Here is a 23024-nt window from a genome sequence, read left to right as displayed (position 1 = left end):
CCAATGACAGGGCCCCTTGATTCTGAAAAAAATCCTGTTATGAATGGGGGTTTTTGTGGGGCTCTTCCAACAGCCAGCTTGTGGGGTCTCCATGGTCACCTTTCATGTCTATGTTTTCCTGCCAGGTCCTGGATTCATCTTTTTATTTCCTAATCTAGCCTGCCTCAGTTCCAGAATGTGTAATTGGGAAAAGTATACTTAGTAACTGGCATAGTGCTCACACTGGATCTCTGACTTGTGGAGTGAGGGTATTATGGTAGGAAAGGCCAAGTGGAACTTACTAGAACTGCCCCTGCCTAGCAAAATAATGAATCAAAAACAATGCTGGATTTCTGGAGAGATTGCAGAGATTAGTGCAACCACTGAGGATTTGAAGATGCAGGGGTAGTGATTCCCACCACATCCCCTTTCAACTCTCCTATTTGTCTATGCAAAAAACAGATGGACCTTAAAGGGTGACAGTAGATTATTGTAAAGTTAACCAGGTGGTGACTACATCACAGATGCTGGCCCAGATATGATATGATTGCTTGAGCAAATCAGCACATTCCCTGGCACTGATATGCAGCTATTGATCTGGCAAATGCTTTTTCTCAATTGCCATTAATGAAGGCCACCAGAAACAGTTTGCTTTCAGCTGGCAAGGCCAGCAATATACCTTCACAGTCCTGCCTCAGGGGTATATCAGCTCTCTCACTCTCAGTCATAATATTTTCCACAGGGATCTGATCATGTCTCCCTCTCACAAGGCAACACATTGATCCATTATATTGATGCTATCATATTGAAAGGGCCTAGTGAGCAAGAATTAGCAATGACTCTAGACTTATTGGTAAGGCATTTAAGTGAGAGGGGATGAGAGATAAATCCAACAAAAGTACAAGGTACTGCCGTGTTGGTGAAATTTCTAGATGTCCAGTGGGAGGAGCATGTCAAGATATTCTTCCTAAAATGAAGGAAAAACTGTTGCATCTGGTCCTTCCTATCACCAAAAAAGGAGGCAGAAGACATATTTGGTCTTTTCCTTGATCCTAGACAAAATCCTGTTATGAATGGGGGTTTTTCTTGGATTCTGGAGACAACACATTCTGCATTTGGGTATGCAACTTCAATCCATTTATTGAGGGACCAGAAAAGTTGCTAGTTTTGATTGGGTGCCAGAACAAGAGGAGGCTCTGTGATAGGTCCAGGATTCTGTATAAGCTGCATTACTGCTTGGGCCATATGACCCAGCAGATTCAATGGTACTAGAAGTTTCAATGGCAAATAGAGATGCTCTCTGGAGACTTTGGCAGGCCCTTATAGAAGAATCACAAGACAGACCCTTAGGATTTTGGACAAAGCCCTGCAATCCCCTGCAGATAAGTACTTATCTTCTGAGAAAAGTTTTGACTTCCTCTGGGCCTTAGTAAATATGTACCATATTCCATCAAGTTATCATGAGACCTGAGTTGCCTATCATGAGTTGGTATTGTCTGACCCACCAAACCACAAATTTGAGTGTGCACAGTAGCACTCCATAATAAAGTGGAAGTGGTATATACAAGATAGGGCTTGAATGGGTCTTGAAGGCACAAGTAAGTTACATGAGGTAGTAGTTCAAATGCTCATGGTCAGCCCCCCTGCCATGTTACCTTCTCTTTACTTGTCCACAACTTTGGCCTTTTGGGGAGTTCCTTATAATCAGCTGACTGGGGAACAGAAAATTTGGGTCTGATTACAGACAGTTCTGCATGATATGCAGGTACAACCCAAAAACGGACAGTTGCAGCATTGCAGCCCCTTTCTGGGATGTCTCTGAAGTCCCAGCAGGCAGAACTTCAAGCAGTGCACCTGGTTGTTCATTTTGATTAGAAGAAGAAATGGCCAGAGGTGCATTTGTACACTGATTCATGGACTGTTGCCAATGGTTTGGCTGGATGGTCAGGGAATTGGAAGGGGCATTATTGGAAAAATGGTGACAAAGATGTCTGGGGAAGAAGTATGTGGGTAAACCTTTCTGAGTGGGCAAAAAACAAAAATATTTTTATCCCGTATGAATGCTTATCAAAGTGTGACTTCAGCAGAGGAAGATTATAATAATCAAATGGATAAGATAATCCATTCTGTGGTTCATGCTCTGCCTTTTTCCCAGCCACACCTGTCATTACCCAATAGGCTCATGAACAAAGTGGCCATGGAGGTAGGAATGGAGGTTATGCATGGGCCCAGCAGCATAGGCTTTCTGTCACCAAGGCTGACTTGGCTACAGCTATTGCCGAGTGCCCAATCTGTCAGCAACAGAGACTCACTCTCAGTCACTGATATAGGATCATTCCCTAAGGTGATCAGCCTGCTACCTAGTGGCAGGTTGATTATGTTGAACCACTTCCACCAGGGAAGGGACAGCAATTTATTTTAACTGGAATAAACACATACCCCCGTTATGGGTTTGCATTCCCTGCACCCAATGTTTCTTCCAAAAACTACCATCCATGGACTTACTGAATGTCTTATCTACCTCCACTGTATTTCACACAACATTGCTTCTATTAAGGAACACATTTCAAAGCAAATGATGTATGGGAATGGGCAAATGCCCATGGAATTCACTAGTCTTACCATGTTCTCCATCATACTGAAGCAGCTGGATTAATAGGACATTGGAATGGCCTTTTGAAGACTCAATTACAGCACTAACTAGGTGGTAATACCTTGCAGGGCTGGGGCAATATTCTCCAGGAGGCTGTGTATACTCTAAATCAGATCCACTCTATGGTGCTGTTTCTCCCATAGCCAGGGTTCATGGGTCCAGGAATCAAAGGGTGGAAATGGGAGTGCTACCACTCACTATTACCCCTAGTCATCCATTAGGAAAATATATGCTTCCTGTCCCTGAAACCTTAAGCTCTGCTGGTATACAGGTCTTAGTTCCAAATGAAGGATTACTTCCATCATGAAACACAATGATTCCAGTGAACTGCAAGTTAAGATGGCTGCTTGGCCACTTTGGGCTCTTCTTATCTCTGAACTAACAGGCAAAGAAGGAAATTACTGTATTGGCTGGGGTGACAGATATTGACTCTCAAGGGGAAATAGGAATGGATCTGCATAATGGGAGTAAAAAATTTAGCTGGAAAGCAGGAGATCCTCTTGGGTGTCCATTAGTACTGCCATGCCATGTGATTAAAGTCAATGGAAAACTGAAGAACCCAATCCTAGCAGGACTAAATAGCTCAGAATTTTCAGAAATGAAAGTTTGGGTCACCCTACCAGGCAAAGAACCATGGTCAGCTGAAGTACTTGCTGAGGGAAACAGGAACATGGAATAGGTAGTGGAAGAAGGTAGTGATAAATATGAACTTCAACCATGTGACTAGTTACTGAAATGAGGATCATAGTGATCATAAATCTCTTCAGTGTTTTGTTATGAATATGACTGTATATGTACATAAAGCAAATATCTTTGTTTTCTTCCCTTTTTCCCTTATCATATGACAAGTTGTTTAGTTTCATGCCATAATATTTAATGATGTCAAGTTTAAGAGTGAATATTATCCAAGGAATTACACCTATTCTGAAGGGAATTAATGCCTTTCCAGTTGTAATGCAGGACAGTTGAATATTGTTAGGCACATATATATATACATGTGTGTGTGTGTGTATGTGTGCATGCCTCTTATTGTTTTTATTTAGACACTAAGTATGGCTTAAGGGTGATGTGTATGGTTGCTAAGTTGACAAGAGGTGGAATGTGATGGTTAGTCTAATGTGGTCAACTAGGCCAGGTAATTGTGCCCGGTTGTTTGGTCAAGCAAGCATTGAGCTAATTGTAATACAAGGACATTTATGGACTTCAGTCACCATCTATGATTTGATTGCATAGATGGCTGATTGCATCTACAATCAGCCAAAGAGATTGCTATCAGCAATGAGAGATGTTTTACCTAATCAGTGAATGCCTTAAAAGGAAAAGTGATTTTAGCATTCAGAGACAATTTTCCAGCTTGACTTTGGACATCCAACATATCCTGGGAACTCATCAAGGATCTTCATGGGAGCCCAATTTGCAGCCTGCCTGTGGAATTTAGACTTGTGCAACCCCTCCATCATGTCAGAGAATTTTAGAAAATCTTATACTATTTACAGATATCACCTGTTGATTCAGTTTCCCTAGAGAACCCTGATTAATACACATACCCGTGTGGATTTTTATGCCTTTGTTACCTTTATAATGCACACCTTTATGTTTTTACTTTATGTATGCATGTCTCTTTGTCTTCAGGGCTTCTCAAGAATTCCATTCTCATTGGGTGGCCCTCTTCCCTCTCAACCAACTCTCCCACACTGCCTCTGTAAATGCCCTCTCAGTTTCTCCACTCTGCACACTGCAATTGAAGAACTTACATAGAAACAGATGTGGCTCAAGCAATTGGGCTCCTGTCTACCATATAGGAGGTCCAGGGTTTGATGCCCAGGGCCTCCCGGTGAAGGCAAGCTGACTCACATAGTGAGCTGGCCCACATGGAGTGCCAGCCCATGTGAGAATGCGGCCCCATGCAGGAAAGCCATCCTGCTTGGGAATGCCATCTCATGTGGGAAAGCTGTGCCACACAGGAGCACCAGCTGACACAGAGAGCTGGCATAGCAAGATGATGCAACAAGAGATAGAGTGGAGAGAAAATAAGAAGATGTAGCAGAACAGGGGAGCTGAGGTGGTACAAGAAAGTAATCTCCTTTCTCCCACTCTGGAAGGTACCAGGATCAGTTCCTGGAGCTGCCTAATGAAAATAGAAGCAGACGCAGAAGAACACACAGTGAATGGACACAGAGAGCAGACAATGGGGGGGGGGGGGATAAATTTTAAAAATTAATAAATCTTTTTAAAAAAAGAACTTACAAAGCTGTATCATAGTTTCATGTCTTTCTTGCCACTATATTATTACTGATATAGCATTGATACTCTAAATGTTTGCTGAATTAGAAAATAATTTTCATTGGTGATGGCTCTACTAAGAGGGAAAACTTTTTGGCATATTCATCATCATTTATTTTCTCTAGAATTCACTTTGGTAATTGGTAAATTATAGCAGATTGAATTGATTGATCATTAAGGCACTTTCATAGCCCTTAAAATGGCCTACAAGGCCCTCCAAGATCTAATCCTAGTCCTGTTCTGACATCAGTCTCTAATAAACTCTCTCTCTTTCATCCACACTAGTCTCTTTCCTATCCCCCAAATATACCAAGCCTATTGTTGTACTCACAAATTTCACCTTATTTACCTAGAACACTGTTTCTTCTAATTTCTAAAGACATAATAATCATTTATTTAATTGTAAAGTCTTCCTCAAATCCAAATAAGAATGAGACAATTTTACTCATTTCCTTGGTTGGAAAGAATTTATCTCTATACAAAGTTACTGGGCCATTTATTATCAGCATCATTGATTTGAATTTTAATAATGAAAAGGAATACAATTTGTTATTTTCAGAGATTATGGCTTACTTTACCAAGTTACAACTTCTTCTGTGCCATGGTCTATATCTTAATTACTGTGTATACATATATAGTTTCAATTATCTTTGTTTTCCAAAATGACAGTCATGACGTAGACCTATTAGATATATGACAGAAAGTATTTGTATGGAATCAATCATATCCCCCACTTAATTAATTCACAAGTACACTCTTTTCTATTATTTTTATAGTTTGCTTATTGTCAAATAAAGATATGTAATTGTGGTTTCTCTCTTATAATCTATGTATATTTTAAAGGAGTGTAGATACAGCAGAAAGCAGTTACAAAATACATCTGAGAATGTATAGAGATTCCTTGGATACGGATACCACCACTTTGGAGAATGAGGGGAGGTGAATTACCCTCATTTTCCACTTAATTTGAAATGCGCATTTGTATAAACTGAGGAATGGGGTGTAATGAGTATTGGCAGTTTAAGTTTTTTGTATTTTTGAGAGTTATTTCTGTGTACAGAAAAATAGTTTGGTCGTATTATCTTTGAAATACAAAATAGGTACAATGAATTTTTAAACACAAAAGAAAATAGATAGTAACCCTAAAGCTTTATAATATTGATTTTACATGTGATCAGGATTTTAAAATGCTTTGCAACTAAAAGAAAAAAATAGTGATTTCCTGACTCAAGCAAGGATCAGTATCTATCCTGAGGCACTGCAATTATAAATCATTGAATGTAAAGTTCCCTGCCTGGAATGATGAGATCTACGCATGCTCATAGAAACGTGGATCACTCTGAACCACTTAACCTGACTTAATATAGCCATAGCAGGGGTGCATACTTTTTTTAAAAATGGAGATATTCATATACACTGTGGCTTCTAAAGTCATGGACATTTCCTACTTCTATAGTCTTATTTGTTTCTATAACCAAAATTAATGTTTTTATGAGGCAGGATAGAATAGCGACCTGAGGATGATGGACAGAGAACCCTAAGCACCAATTCTCAGAACATAAACATCCTTATTGGAATGCAACTTGCAACATTTTCATACAGCAGGAAGAATGAAAAACAGAAAAGGCCTCTCACCACCCACCAACTATCATAGATACTTCATGCAGTAAACTCCAGCAGGGCTAATGGATAGTGGCCAGAGAGACCTATCATCACTGGACAACATGCCCTACAGAACTTGTGGCCAGTCACCATCAGAGTGCACTGCAGGAATCATGGATAGCATCCAGAAGCTATCTACCACCAGACAAGGTACCCTAGAAAGCAAACCAATGAGTTTTCCCCCACTTCTTACTAAACACACCAATCTGTGCAAATCCTAAACCCCATAATAGTCAATAAAACCAGAAACTCCTAAAGAAAGTGGGCATGTCTTTTCCTTGAGCTTGCCCCCACTTTTGCCCTTGAATGTATACTTTCTCCTCATTAAATTCTTTTCTAATTTTCTTATAACTTTGGTGTGTCTCTGAATTATTTCTTATGACATGACCAAGAACCTGAAAATCATTTTTATTGAGTTTCACTAATATATTTACTGATTCTTTTATGCTTATTCTTTTCATTTTCTTCCTATAGAGGCACTGCTTTATAGGTATTTAAACAAAATCTGACTGGATTCTGCATATATCAAGACTGTGTGTGACCAGAAGGTTATAGCTCTAGGTCTTTTTAATGATGGTGAAATATCAAATGAGATTTGTAAAAGATCAAACTGTTGCTCAAGTTAAATGTCAATAGTGTGTTCTGTTGATTAAATTTAATTTAACTCTGATTCAGGAGTTCATGAATAAAGTTAGCAGGAGGGCAGATGCATCTGGTAGAGAATAATGAGCTATTTCCATTTATTTGAAAGAAAACAGAATGCTCACATAATTTTTAATTTTCCTGGCTTTGGGGAAAAAAAAAAGATTCTACCAAAACATTAATCAGAATTTTAGAAAATTCTGCCTATTGTTTAAGCATTTATTAATGTTGTGTGATTAATATATATTAAGCTTATATATATATATCAATCTTGATTATATATGTATATTATATATGTAATCAATCTTGCAATATCCTTATAAAGAAATGTTGAACTACACCCATTTGCATTTAAAAATACATGAACATAGCTTATAAATGAATTTTACCAAGCTCAACAAAAATGTTTATAATCATTGGATAACTTAACTATTTGAGCTAATGTAGAGATTGAAAACTAAAAGTCGCATAGAGAAATCAGTGTAAAAAAGATTTTTTAGAGATTTTGAAGAGAAATATAAAACAAAAAAAATCAATGCTGTTATATATTATTTTGTGAATAAACCCAATATGATGTTTCAGTTATAGAGAAATTTTCAGATACTCCCTTTTCCTTTACCATTTTCTATTCTCACAATATCTCAGTGAACACAAATCTTATCCTTCCTAAAGTTTCTATTCTAGTGGAGGAGACAGATAGTAAACAATAAAATATATAGTATATTAAATGGTATTATATACAATAGAGAAAATACAGAGCAGTCAGCCATTTTAAATGGGGATCATCAAGAAATTGATTTGAAAGATTATGACCTGATCTAAAAGAAGTGCGATAATGAGCCATGTGGGCATCTTCGCATATTGAAAATTTTAATTCTTTAATAACAATATAAGGAAATGACTATTATTTTCAGCAGTTCTTTTTCAAAATTAATTTTTCAAAAAACAATTGCAATTAAAATATGTAACCTCTATAAGGGAAAATTTTTTTGTTTTTGTTAACTGTGGTAATCCCAGTATGAACAAAGTTGTCCATCACATGGTAGGTACTAAATAAACACCTGATGAATGAATAAATAACCTCTACAATAGAGGTCACTGCTAGATATGAACCAAATTATTTGTTTAATGAAAAAAAAAATACTTTCTTAGCAATATTAGTTACTATAATTTGAAACCTAGTAAATATAGGAATTTGTTTCATTTTTATATTCAGACGTCAGAACACCCCTACAAGTTAAGCAGTATTATTGGTCCCTTTTTTAAAATGGAGAAAATAAAATTAGCAAGCTTAAATAATAGGCCCCTTGTCATGAAACCAAAAAGAAATGGACCTAACGTTCTATTATTCTGAATCCAAAAAACCAAAATATTGATCACTTACTATATTGAAAAAAATTATTTATTATTCATTTTCTGGCTCTTTTAAAAAATAGGGAAGCCTCAGATTTGCCTTTCAGAGTCTCTTTGAACAGAAATCATATTGGAAACCATTGAAACTGTTATATAGCTTGCCCATTATGTATGATGAAGAACATATCAATGGACAGGGCCTTAGGGAGATTAAAGAGAGATTAAAACACTCCAAGTCAGCCTTTAACATGAACACAGAAAGAAATGGCTAAACTTGTTTGAGCAAATATCACCTTATGAAAATATAATATTATCATCATATCATTGAATATAAGAATTTATTTATTAATTGTTCTTGACTTTTACAAATTTTAATTTCATATGTATTTTTTATCCTAAAGACTGGTCAGGTGATTTGAGGGTCTTATTAATATTTGCAACTTTGATTTGGCACCTAGAATCACTGTTGCTCATATTTGTGTTAAAAAAATAAAAAATTGAATCTAAATTGAGCCAGGAATAGGTATGTTAATTTTATTTACCACTTTCTATAATGTAGAAATCAAAATAAGATGTATACAATATGACTTCAAATTTCAAAATCTAGCAAATGTGTCTGAAAAAGTTTATATTTTCTTGAAACTTAAAAATTGATGTTTTGATGTCATTTCAACCTCTCATTACTGAGTGCAAAAGGCTACACATATATACTACAATGCTGTGATAGTTAGGCTAATGTGTTAACTTGGCCAGGTAATTGTGCCACTTGTTTGGTGAAGCAAGCACTGAGATCATTGTAATACAAGGACATTTATGGACTTTAGTCACAGTGACTTTACTGTATAGATAGCTGATTACATATACATCAGTCAGGGAGATTGCCATCTGCAATGAGTGATGCTTTATGCAATCACTTGAATGCCTTTAAAGGGGAAGTGATTTCAGCATTCAGAGAGAATTTCCCAGCTCATCTTTAGACAGCCAACATCTCCTGGAAACTCATCAAGTACCTTTATTGGACTTTCATCAGAGCCCTAATTTGCAGCCTGCCTGTGGAACCTGGACTTGTGCCTCCCTACGTCACATGAAAGACTCTTTTAAAATCGCATGGTATTGACAGATATCTCCTGTTAATTCAGTTTCCTTAGAGAATGCTGACTAATACAAATGCTAAACTATTTTATCCATCAGTTCTAATTCATTTTCAACAAAATTAATTTAAATAAACATAGGAACTTAAGTTTTTCAAATCCGTAGTGATTTGGCAAAGGGCTGATTGAGTATATTAAGTTATAAAGTCACTTAATTAACAGGTCTTCACTTGTAACAATATGAAATCCAGTGGAAGAATATTGTATCAGTCTAATTTCCCCTTCCATGATCTTTGCATCACTCTTCAGTCACAAAGTAGAGATAGAACATATGTTTCCAGTAAATATGTCTCCAATGATTAGACTGTTAGGAAAGCACTTGATATAGTAATCTGTGCTTAAAGATTTATTTTAAAATTGCTAATACCATGATTGCCACTTGTAAAAATTTTTGAGTATTTTTTTCCATTATCCCATCCTTTATTGTAGACTCAAGAAAGTCATGGAAACAAGAATACACTGTCAAAAGTCTATAGCTTTTGAATCCTTGTGCTAGAGAGAAGAAATGGTAAATTAATTAAAAATGTTTTTATATTTTGGTTCTTTTAAATTTTCATACACAGTGTAATTAACAAATGTCTCTGTATTTAAAATAAATCCTAAAAAGACTTACTGATATTAAGGTGGAAAAACTGATCAAATAAAGAAAGTAATAAACTTATATTGTAACACTATGGGACTAGACATGCTGAATAATGCTCCCAATTAAAACATCTAAATTAAAGAATAAACTCTTTAAAAGAAATAATTTAGTATGGTAACTGGTTGGGCATTTTACTACAAAGATGAATTTGTTACCATCTTTGAAAACCCACTCAAATCAATGAAAATACAATCGTACTTAAAGAAAAAAGCATTTTCAGTGAAAAAAAAAATAGGTAGATCCCACTGTACCAACTATGAAGAATATCTTCTACAGTGAATTTTGGATATTTAGAGTAAAACAAGGCAGTGTATTTAAAGAAATACATACATTCTCATAATGAATATTTAGGTGTGTGTAACTAAATAAGTATGTTGCTTAAAGGGGCAAGATACAAAACACCCAGTGGTTGGTAGTATTCACTGGGGTGGAAGGTGGATCTAAAATATGCATAACAAATTGTAATAATGTGTTTCGTTACAAAATTGGTTAAGCAAGTCAATGATTTCATCATGGACCTATGTCTTCTCTATTAGTCTACTGTGCCAGCAATGTTTGCAAGTTGGCTGTTGCGTCTCCAACCTCTCATACACACACAGCAAAGCAGAAACACAGAAAGCAGATGCAGTCTGTTTGTACCTTGCACTGTTTTATACTGAGCAAAGTAATACCATAATTTCCCTCAGTTAGGAAACCAGGCTGCTGGGAAGTTAATCACTTGTAACTGCTCCTCTTCTCACCCCACCAGCTGTGGTGCCCAGGAAAGAATTTCTCATTTGCAGTGTTTACCTTGAACACTAGGCTCTGCCAGAATAGAAGGCGAAAGAGCAGTAAGACTGTTGAATAAATTGTCATCACTGGTTGCCACAGGACTGGTTGGCCCTTCTATAATCTTTTGTTTATATGAAATAAAACTAAGGTTACAACAATTTCATATGGCTGCTGTAGAATTGAAAGAAAAACTAAAATACTTAAGGGTATGTCTAGTCAATTACATTATTATAAAAATATCACATGCGTTTTATGCATAAAAACAATTTCTGGAATGTACATGTGAAGATATTATCAGTGGTTACTTTTGGGAACTTCTAGAAGTGAGAGTCAGATTTTGAAGAATATTTTACTATGCTTTATTACTTTCAGATGTGTGTTATAGTTCATTATTTCTAATCATTCATTCCTCCTTTCCATGGGAAAGATCTCATTGACTTGTGGCTTCTTCTTATTAGTAGAGTATATTTTCCGTGTCACCTATTTCAGCCCACCCAATGAGTGCTAAAATGGCATATGCCTGTTTTGAGTAGATGCTTAAGCACATTTGTGTTTTTAGCAGCTCTCTTACTCTTTTTCTCTCTTCTAGAAAAGCAAGAGCTCAAGGTAAGGGCTGATCTCCAGACACGGTGTCAAAATAAGGAGACTCTTACAGCAGGGTTTCTTAACTTTTTTTGTTCTATGAACTCCTTTGCCAGTCAGGTGAAAACCATGGACCCCTTACTAAGTCCACACAACACTGTGTATTATTTAATTAATATATCACACCCATATGAACACATGCCCACAAGAATAATGTTATTGAATTTCAATTCAAGTTTACAAACTCCTTGCTAAGAACCTCTGACTTAGAGCAAAAGCAAAGCCCACTACCAACTCACAGTCAATCAGTAACATGTAATAAAAAAACTGAAGGGTTGAGGTCACTTAGTACTGTGGTCACAATTAGCAAAAGCTGAGAAAAATGTTTATAATAAAATTCAGGTGAAATTGGAACTTGGAAAATTTTGTAAATAATTAAAGTATCTTTGAAAATGGCTATTTCATTAAAAAATTGCTGTCATAACAATTAATATGCCATAAAGTATTACATTAAAAGTATTTGGGTATAACTGACAGACACTTGATGAATTTATTCTTGTATTATAAATGCATCTAAGAGCAGAGAATAATGAATTTTCATTTTAACTTATTCTGCAATGCAATAGATTTTACCTACATTGTCACTTCAACTTTGTTATCCTGAAATTCTAAAATGTCATTGAAATTCACATAAAACTTGCGCTTAATCAAATTGTTACATCTTACTATAAGTTAAATTTAAAGTATATAATAATGAGATGATTGTAGATTATTTAATAAACCTAGAGGGGGCTCCAGATGGTACAATTGAAGTCAGTCATGACAGAATTCCACAGATCGCAGGATTTTGGCAATACAGATATTTCAACAAGCTTATTTCAAAGAACTCCTTAGTTTTCTATGTCTTACCACAATAAAAGCTTTGACTTTTAGCAGTGATTCTCTTCTGGACATTTTAGGCAAAGTGAGGGTGAAATTTTCAAAATAAGTACATGAGATGAAACTTAGAAGAAGATTCATAAAACAATTATGTTCATGCTATCAACAAACAATTGAAAGAAACAGGACATCTTTAAAATATTTATAATTCTTCACATTTCTTTTTCATAAATTTTGTGGATTCACATAACAATGGTTAATAAAATAAAGGATTCTCATATACCACATTGATGTGGAACATTTGTTACAATTAATGATGGCACATTTTTTTCTTTAAAATTTACTGAAGTATATCACTCATACATAAACATACATAAACAATAAGTATATAGTAATAATTGTAAAGTTACAAAACAAACATACATAATGTCATGCAATGCTCTCATACCTCACCCTACATCAATACCTTACATGTTGTGAAACACTTTTAACTAATGATTAAAGAGCATCCTCAAAATATTACTACTAACCAAAGTATTTTCCCCCACCCACCTTATTATTATTATTTTTTATCATTCTTACATGAGCATACATAAACAATAAATGTATAGTAAAAGTTGTGAGCTTATGAAGCAAACATACAAAACATCATATAGGTATCCATAATCAACCCACCACCAACACCTTGCATTATTGTGAGTCATTTGTTACAAATTATGAAAGAATATTGTCAAAATCTTACTACTCACTATAGTCCTTATCTTACATTTGGTGTATTTTTTCTCCAACCCACCCTATAATTATTTTTAAATATATTTTTTTATGGCAGAAGTTGTAAACTTACAAAACAATTATGCATATGTGCAGAATTCCCAAAAACACGCCTCTATCAACACACCACACAGTGGTGGAATATTTGTTACAGATTATGAGATAATATCATCAGACAATTACAGGTTCACAGCATAGATTTGGTATACTTTTTCCATACTCCCCCCATTATCTACACAGTACTTCTTTGGCATAGATGCATGAATATTACATTATTAAAATTAACCACACTCCGTAGGTCACTACAGTTCTATTTTTCTTCTGCTTCTCCACAATCCCACTGCCATGCAATAGTGATGTATACCTGTTTTAGCTCACAAAGGACACACTTGCATCTAGATCATCAATCATAATTTTCATCTACCTCTGGGTTTACTGTGCTATTCAGTCCTTACATTATTCCCTAGCTTTCTGTCAACTGATATTTACATCCCTAGACTACCCATTTTCCTCCACATTCCTAGGTATAAACCAGTTGTTACTCACTATAATGTGTTACCATATACTCTGTACATTTCCATACTTTTTATAATAAAGTCAATTAAAACTTCTACATACATTAAAGATCAGTAGTCCATCTCTGTCCTCCTCTTATCTTCTTTAAGAATCCACCACCTACCAACAGGACTTGAAGATATTTTCCTATATATTCTTCTAGAAGCTTTATGGTTCATGCTGTTATAATTAGGTTTTTGATCCATTTTGAGATAATTTTTTATAAGTGTGAGATAGGGGTCCTTTTTCCTTCTCTTTGCTATGGATATCCACTTCTCTCAGCATCATTTCTTGAATGGCCGTTTCTGCCCAAGCTGGGTGGATTTCACAGGCTAGTCAAAAATCACTTGACATAGATATGCAGGTCTGTTTCTGAACCATCAGTTCAGTTCCATTGGTCTATGTGTCTGTCTTTATGTCAGTACCATGCTGTTTTTAGCACTGTAGCTAGGCAATATGAATTAAAGTCCAGAAGTGATAGTCCTCCCACTTTGATTTTCCTTTTTAAGATATTTCTGGCTATTCAGGACCACTTACCCTTCCAAATAAATTTGATAATCTTGTTTTCCATTTATTAAAAATGGGTGAGTGGAATTTTTATCGGGATTACATTGAATCTGTATATAAACTTAAATAGAATTGACATGTTAACGCTATTAGTGTTCCAATCAATGAACATAGAATGTTCTTTTAATTATTTAGGTCTTTTTAAAAATTATTTCTTTTAACAATGAATTGTAGTTTTCTGAATACAAGTGCTTTACATCATGGGTTAAGTTTATTCCTGAATATTTGGGTTTTATCTGTCATACTTTATTTACACCAATCTTTTGACACTTTTAATTACTTTTAAAGATATAATTATCATTTCTAGATTCTCTTCCAGGCCTTTCTCTCCTGTCTTTCCTTTTCAGGCTCTAAGCACACCCTTCAGTATTTCCTGAAAATCTGGTCGTTTGGTTACAAATTTTCTCAGTTTCTGTTTATCTATGAATATTCAAAACTTACCTTCATTTTTGAAAGACGATCTTGCTGATATAAGATTCTTGGCTGGAAGTTGTTTTCTTGTAGTATCTTAAATATATCAAACAACTGTCTTCTTGCCTCCATGGTTTCTGATGCAATATTGGCACTTAGTATTATTGAATATTCCTTATATGTTTTGCATTGCTTTTCTCTTACTGTTCTCAGAATTCTTTGTCTTTGGCATTTCACAGTCTGAGTAGTATGTGTCTAGGAGTTGATATATTCAGATTTATACAGATGGGAGTACATTGTACTCCTTAGGCATGGATATCTTTGTTGTTCAATATGTTTAGGAAATATTCTACCATTATTTCTTCTGTTCCTTTTCCCTTCTCTTCTCCTTTTGGGACACCCATGACATGTATGTGTGCCCATGTCTCACTGTTGTTTAGTTCCCTGATAAATTGTTCATTTTTTCCCATTCTTTTTGGGCTATATCTTCCTGCTTCTTTATGTGGATTGTATTTTTTTGTTGGTGTCTTGGCATCTGCCTTATGAGATGTATTTATGCTGAGTATACTTTCTCTCTTTATTTTAAGGCTTTCTTGCTCTTTTTTGATAGTTGTGTAGTAGAAGCCAAGGATGTAGTTGGTTCTATAAGTTGTGGAGGCTCAAGCTGCCTTCATTGCCCCAGGGACCAATGAAGCTTCTCCCAACTTTCTCCTTTGCTAGGAGTTGAGACAGAGCCACAACTGTGTGTAATAATCCAAGTCATACAGGCCTAGACTGTAGTTGTCCAGAGAAACTGATGTAACTTCACACCCCTTTCTCCCCTGCCTGGAGTGGGCATGGAACTGCAGGTGTTAGCAGCAATCTATGTTGTTTGGGTCCAAAATGACCACAGTTGCCTCAGTAGACTTCCAGATATTCATTCTGTGCCAGCTGCATATGTCTGCAGTTACCCAGAGAGGTCAGTGCAGGCCTGACAGCCCCCTCTCTGCTAGAGGTAGTGCTAAAGCCTAGGCTAGGGCTGCAGGCCTATCTGGGTGAAAGAAATCAGTCTCTACTTTTACTGTGATTTTCAGTCAGCCCAGCTTCCCCTCTTGTGGGGATGGAGTCTAAATGGCATCTACCAGCCTCTTTCTGACTTGGATATGCTCAAACTTTAGCTGTTCTTAGGGTTATACTTTAGCCAGATGAATTTTCTAATAGGTGAAATTGGTGGCCAATGTCCTCTTTCTCCTATGCTTTTGGGAAATGGAATTTCCAACTCTAGCCACAAAATAGCTCCCAAAGTGGCTTGTGCCACCAGAGTAGGATGATCACTGGCCTCCGCAGTGTGGACTGTATTTTCTTGGAGAGGCTGGCACAGGTCTTCCTGCCAAAGGTGGGGCTGGGGCTTATGCTAGAGCTGCAATCTGACCTGGATGGAAAGAAGCCAGTCCTTACCAGCACTGTGATTTTCAGTCCACCCTGCTTCCCTTCATGTTAGGGGTGGAGTTAAAATCGTGTCTACCAGCCTCTTTCTGACTTGGCCATGTTCAAACTGTAGCTGTTTTTAGGATTATACTCTAGACCATAGAATTTACTAATCAGTAGCTGAAGTTGAAACTCAAGCATCTTTTTCTCCCCTGTTTTTGGGAAGTGGAGCTTGCAATTCCAGCCACAGAATAGCTCCAATGGTGGTTTGTGCCTGAGTGGAGGATGGGCACCAGCCTCTGGGGTGTGGAGTGCTCTACTTAGGAATCTTCTCTGCACATGGGCAGTCTCCTCCTTCCATTCTTTCAAGGATGTTGCAGCATGCTCTTCTGGTCTTCTGTAGCCACCAAACCAGTGCTTTAGTTAGTTAGTTACTAACTGCCATGTAGCACAAGCTGATTCTACAAGCTCCTTTCTCTGAAACCATCTTGCTCTTTTTCCCATGCTAGCACATTTTTATAATTGTACTATTAAATATAATCCACAATTTAACTTAAGGTTCATTGTTTGTGTAGAATAGTTTCATGAAATTTTAAAAGGTCATTCTCTTACCACTATGCAGTCTAACATTTCCACCTTTAAACACATAGTTATGTGTCAGTGCTGTTAATTATTTTCATAATATTATGCTACCATCACTACCATCCATTAACAAAATATTTCCATAATTCCAAATAGAAACACTACACATTTTAAGCCTTAACTTCCCCTTCTCTATCCCCAATCCATCTCCTGATAACCTATATTCTAGATTCTGACTCTATGAGTTTGCTTATTCTAATTATTTCAAATCAGTAAGATTATATGATAGTTGTCCTCTTCTGACTGACTCATTTCATTCAACATGATGTCTTCTATCTTATACACAGGAAATACTGAAAAATCTCCAACAAAATTCCTAAGCTAATAAATGAATTCAGCAAAGTGGCAGGATATAAGATCAGCACCCAAATATCAGTAGTGTTTATACATATAAGCAATGAAACATCTGAGGAAGGGAAATCAAGAAAAAAAGTACATTCACAGTAGGAACTAAATGAATCAAATATCTATGAATAAATCTAACCAAGAATGTAAATGACATGTGCAGAGAAAATTACAAAACATTACTGGAAGAAATTAAAGAGGATCTAAATGAATAAATGAAAGTACATTTTAAGTTCATGGATTGGAAAAGTATACATCACTAAGAGATCAAGCCTGACCAAAGCAATTTATAGATTCAAAACAAAAGCAAAATTTCAACAACCTTCCTTGCAGAAATGGAAAAGACAGTAATCAAATTCATATGTGAGGGTAAAGGGCCTGAAATAGCTAAGGCCATCTTGAAAAAGAAGAATGAAGTTGGAGTACTCACACTCCCTGATTTTAAAATTTATTATAAAGCCATATTAATAAAAAAAACAACAACCTGGTATTGGCGCAAGGACAGACATAGAGCTAGTGGAATCGAACTGGGAGCTCAGAAATCAATAGAAGAGTCTTAATTTTTGGAAAAGGAATAAAGAATATTTAGTCCCCTATCCCTAAAGTAAGATCTCCTTAGAATCAAGGACAAATAATAAAATATAAACATTTTTATATATATATATGCATCAAATGATGAATGAGTCTTTTTTTTGTGCTGTTTCATTTATTCATCATAACAACTGTAACAATTATCTCTAAGAAACTCATATATACTGCATGGAATAAATAATATTATTATCAGAGTACAACTATGAAAATGGTGTCTGTTCCCTTTATTTGTGTATACAATGGTTGTTTTGTTAGAAAAGAAAAATTTAGAGATAAAGACTAGGTAATTTATACAAGTACAGAAGGTTAATACAAGGCAAAACTAGCACTTAAACCCAAATCTATCTCTTCACAGACAGATTCGAACTCTTCAATTATGCTATCAATAAATCTCATTGAATAATTCTTTATCAGGTAAGTCCTATATGAAATGTGCAAAAGAAAATTGGGAATCTACTTGTAACAGTTAAAATTAGATTATTTATAACAAAAATATACATTAAATAATACTGTTAAATATTCAATAATTTTGTTTCAAGTGTTATTGGTTTTTGTATTTCAAGGTAAAAATTGTACACATTTGAAAGGTAAGGGCAATTTATAACATAAGATATTAGGGGGCTTGTTACTTTGATAATAATGATAAGCTTGACAAAAGAGAAGACAAAAACTTGTTCATTGAAAAACTCTTTTTGTACCTTTTTTTTACTACTCCTCATGGCCTATTGCTTCTGTAATGCTTGTATATGTATATGCACATGCATATAATAATCTCCACAATTTGTTCCAAGAGCAGTCTCTCTTCCATCATTATTCACCATGACCTACCAGCTTACATGATCTCTATTATGGACTTCAGCTTCTTAAATTTTTATGTGGGAACCAAAAAATTCTTCCTCTTCTTAATAAATATCTTCATACATGGATCCTTCTAGTATTTAAATATTAATTTAATAAATTTTTCTTAATAAATTATATATTAAATTCATGTGAGACTATTAAAAAGATAATAATAGGTATATAAAGAAAGTTTCCACCCTGTTTAAGAGTCCTAGGCTCCTTTTTAAAGGAAATTATTTTTAACAAGTCTTATTAGAATTGGTATAAGCAGCAGTTTTGAAAGATTTTTATTAACTCTCTTTGCAACTTTCATATTTCAATTAAAATTAGATCTGTGAGTATTCTTTCTCTGCATGCATAAACCAATTTTTATTATTTTATTCATTATTTTGTAGGACTCCAGGGTATAGCCAAATTCAAATTTACCAATTCAGGAGGTTTCTCATGTATATTTAGGTTGCTTTTGATATTTTGGAATATAAACAGTATTTGTAGTAAGCATCTTCAATATAAATTGTCAATATCTGTCAATGTATTTGCAGGATATTTTCCCAGAGGATCAATTGCTGGGTTCATTGTTGGCAGGAATTCTACTCTGGATAACATGCTTCTTCCTGTCCCTCTGCAATGGCATTTATAAGAGTAAAAAAGGGAGCCCTAGGTCCCAGCCTGCCATGGCTTATTCCTGACTCCATCATCCGTTGCTTCCCAATAGCAGAAATCCTTTTACCTTGCACTTTGAAACTCAGAAATCTCCCAAATCTTCAACTTTTTCTCTGAAATCTCCTTTAATTTCTTGCCTACCCCAAAATCTTATTATAATGTGAGGGCACCTTTCCTCTTAAATCCTCTCAAGTACTGTTTCTTCTTCTATAATTCTGTTCATAACATTAGAGCTGAGAGGTATAGGTTTCTGTCCTTCATTTCTGTCTCTAGGATATACTCCCTCTCCTCCCTAAAGATATTCAGTCAGAGGTGATCAGAACTAACCACCATTCAACCTCTTTATATAACTTATATCCTGACTTCTGTTTCAGTCGCAATTACTCTTTCAAGATTTAATATCCAAACTGTTACTTTCCCTAATGTTTCCTGACATAGTCCACATAAATGATCCTGTCTCTGAGGGACTTAACCTTTTCTACTCCAAAGATTGCAGGCTATCTATCACTAAGTCAGTTACTCCCAAACTTAGATTTTAGATTCTGTTATTACCAGTAAATGTATTTCCATACCCTCCCATCAAAAATAAAATCTAAATTTGAACCATGCTAATTTTCAACCACCATCTGCTTTCTTTCTAGTTCACTCCTTCTGGTTTCCTGACTCTAACAATCTATTGACTCCATTAGGGTCTACAGCCTGAATTCAATTCACTTCAACTTAAATGTCGTCATTATAATGTGGCCTTTGCATATACATTGAATTATAAAATACATTGTCTTTCCATTGCTTTATAATACTCAATTAGAAAAAGAAAATAGAAATAGCAACAATAAAATAGTTTTTACAATATTCTTCACTTATCCCACACCTTTAGCAATGGACCTGTATGTGATTGAAGTGACATATACAATCATGTTGACTGATCTATCTTTAAATGACATAATAGGAAACTCACAGAGACTTTGGTTTTACCAATTACTCCTAACTTTTGTTTGGCTCACCTGTGGTCCTATTTTATTCTTTTTAATCCCTTCTTAAACCAAAAACACATCTCCTTCAATCTTCCTTTTCAGCAGAATGTTTTCTTTCTCATTTTTTTGAGAAATTAGAAAAACGAGGAACTACTTCTTCAACTTTCAATAACATGTTATACTAAAATATCAGTATCTCCATCCACAGAAATCCTCATTAATTTCCTTATTATAGTACACTTTTTAAAACAACTGCCTATATTCAATGTTTCCAATTTATCTTGTAAGGCTTATATTTTTACCTGTTTGCTTCTCTGTTTGATTACAACTACAAACACACAACTTAAATTTCTTATGAAAATAACAGCAATGCAAATATATTAGACTCTCTAAGTATGCTGAATAGGGTGAAATAGAAAACATATGAAAAGATTCTCAAGCTCTATATTTTTATCTATCTAATTGTAAATTCTGATGAATGCAGTATATTTGATAAATATCTTTGTTAAGTCCTGCCTATGCAGTCATTTGGGCTTTAATAAAATGAATGATTGCATCTATTTGCTACTAGCATATTATTAGAGCTATGGGAAATTTAAAATAGTTATTCCAGAGAAGCAGACTTGGCCCAATGGATAGGGTGTCTGTCTATAACATGGGAGGTCCGCAGTTCAAACACCAGGTCCTTGACCCATGTGCAGCTGGCCCACGCACAGTGCTGATGTGAGCAAGGAGTGCCGTGCAATGCAGGGGTGTCCCCTGCATAGGGAAGCCCCCATGCACAAGGAGTGAGCCTGATAAGGAGAGCCGCTCGGTATGAAAGAAAGTATAGCCTGCCCAGTAATGGTGCCGCACATATGGAGAGCTGACACAACAAGATGGCGCAACAAAAAGAAACACAGAATCGTGTGCCACTGACAACAGAAGCAGACAAAGAACACGCAGCAAAAGGACACAGAGAACAGACAACTGGGGGGGGGAGGGTTGGGGACAGAAAAATAAATAAATAAAAGTTATTCCATACATTTTAAATAATTATTCCATACAGCAGTAGTGATGGATAGTACAGATTTAAAAGCAAGGAGATTTTATACAAAGTAAGCTGATAAGTTGCAATGTCATGATAAGAAAAGACTTGCTTTGCTGTAGCATTCAGAATTTGTAATAAAAAAATATAAGGCTTGGTTATTTAAAACTAGGTACTATCACTTAGTGACTTTGGATAAATTCTTAATTTCAGTGCTAATTTAAATGACTCCATCACCCTACTACATTGGGGAGGGGAAAGTAAATGAGTCACCTTGTTTCACAATGTGAATGTGTCATTTTCTATATTGCTAGTCTCTGCATTGTGTTAGGCAAGCTGATTTTATGTGCTGGAGCAAAACCCATGGCTCATAAACCCAACAGAGGTGAGTGAGTTATGATAGTCTTGGAAATACATTAATGAAATTCTGCAAACATCAGTATGGTACATTAGTCTTCATCACATTTGGCTTTATTAAACACACAGATAGATGGGAGGTTGTCATGTATACCAATTGATTTCCTTTTTCAAAATGACCTAAGGGAATTTAAAAGTATTTTTTCAACTATTTTAAAATCATGTCTGAATGATAAATTTTCATAGTTTGGTGATTTAATGAATGGGACAGTTTAGCTTTTTATCATCATCATCATGATTTAATATTCATCAAGGACCTATAATATGATGTATGCCATATAAAACAAGGACACTTCAAAGACACAGTCTCTTCCCTTAATGATGTATGTTTTTTTCTCTCTCCAAAGATTGGAGAAAATGTAATATTTTCATGGGAGAACATGTTTTGAAAGCTTAAATTTTCCAGCAGGAAAAAAAAATGAAGCTTTAGCTCTCAGGAAGGATTAATTTGATCTGCTCATTTCCAGTCAAATACAGACATCAAAATGAAATTTATATCAACTAATAATAAAAATTAAAAATTTGAGCTATTTAAAGGAAAATGTTATAATATCTACTTAATTGAATGAATGTTCAGTTTTGTTTTTGTTTTTTTTATATTGGGGCAATATATAACAGATGCTACATTTTGAAATCAGAAGGTTACAGTTAACTTCAAAAGGTGATATAAAAGGCCTTGCCCTATTCAAAAAAGCAGAATGAGACATTTCAGAACTCTGTCCCCTATACAGAATCTTTAAGCAACCAACAAAAACTGGCATAAGTATCTTTCTCAAGGATCAAGAAATATTTAAGGGACTGCAATAACAGGAGCTCCAAATGAAGAGAGGGTCTACTTTAAAAGTGGTAATATCTCATGGAAACCTTCTGGCCACTCCCTGCACTCTTCACCTGTGTGGATCTCTGGTGCCAGTTAAGGAGGGAGCAGAGTAACCCTCATGTGCATACTGGGGGCATATATTTTTTATCCAATTTGTCTGGTGATGGTAGGAGGGACTTCCTATCCCAAAAATCGCCCTGTGTATAGAAAGCAGTTCACAGATTTCTCCTACAGAACATTGTGGTAGAGCAATCAAGTGACTGACTGCCTGGGGCAAGGAACTTCTGACTGTAGGACATATAGTGAAGTGCCTAGGACTGTAAGGAAAATATTTTCTAGGAAGAGGGAAAAACGTACCTGTGTAAAGGAGGTAAATCCTAGGGCAACATATGCATG

This window comes from Dasypus novemcinctus, chromosome 15 (genome assembly GCF_030445035.2).
Source record: "Dasypus novemcinctus isolate mDasNov1 chromosome 15, mDasNov1.1.hap2, whole genome shotgun sequence".
NCBI classification, from domain to species: Eukaryota; Metazoa; Chordata; class Mammalia; order Cingulata; family Dasypodidae; genus Dasypus; species Dasypus novemcinctus.
This window is presented reverse-complemented; position numbering follows the sequence as displayed.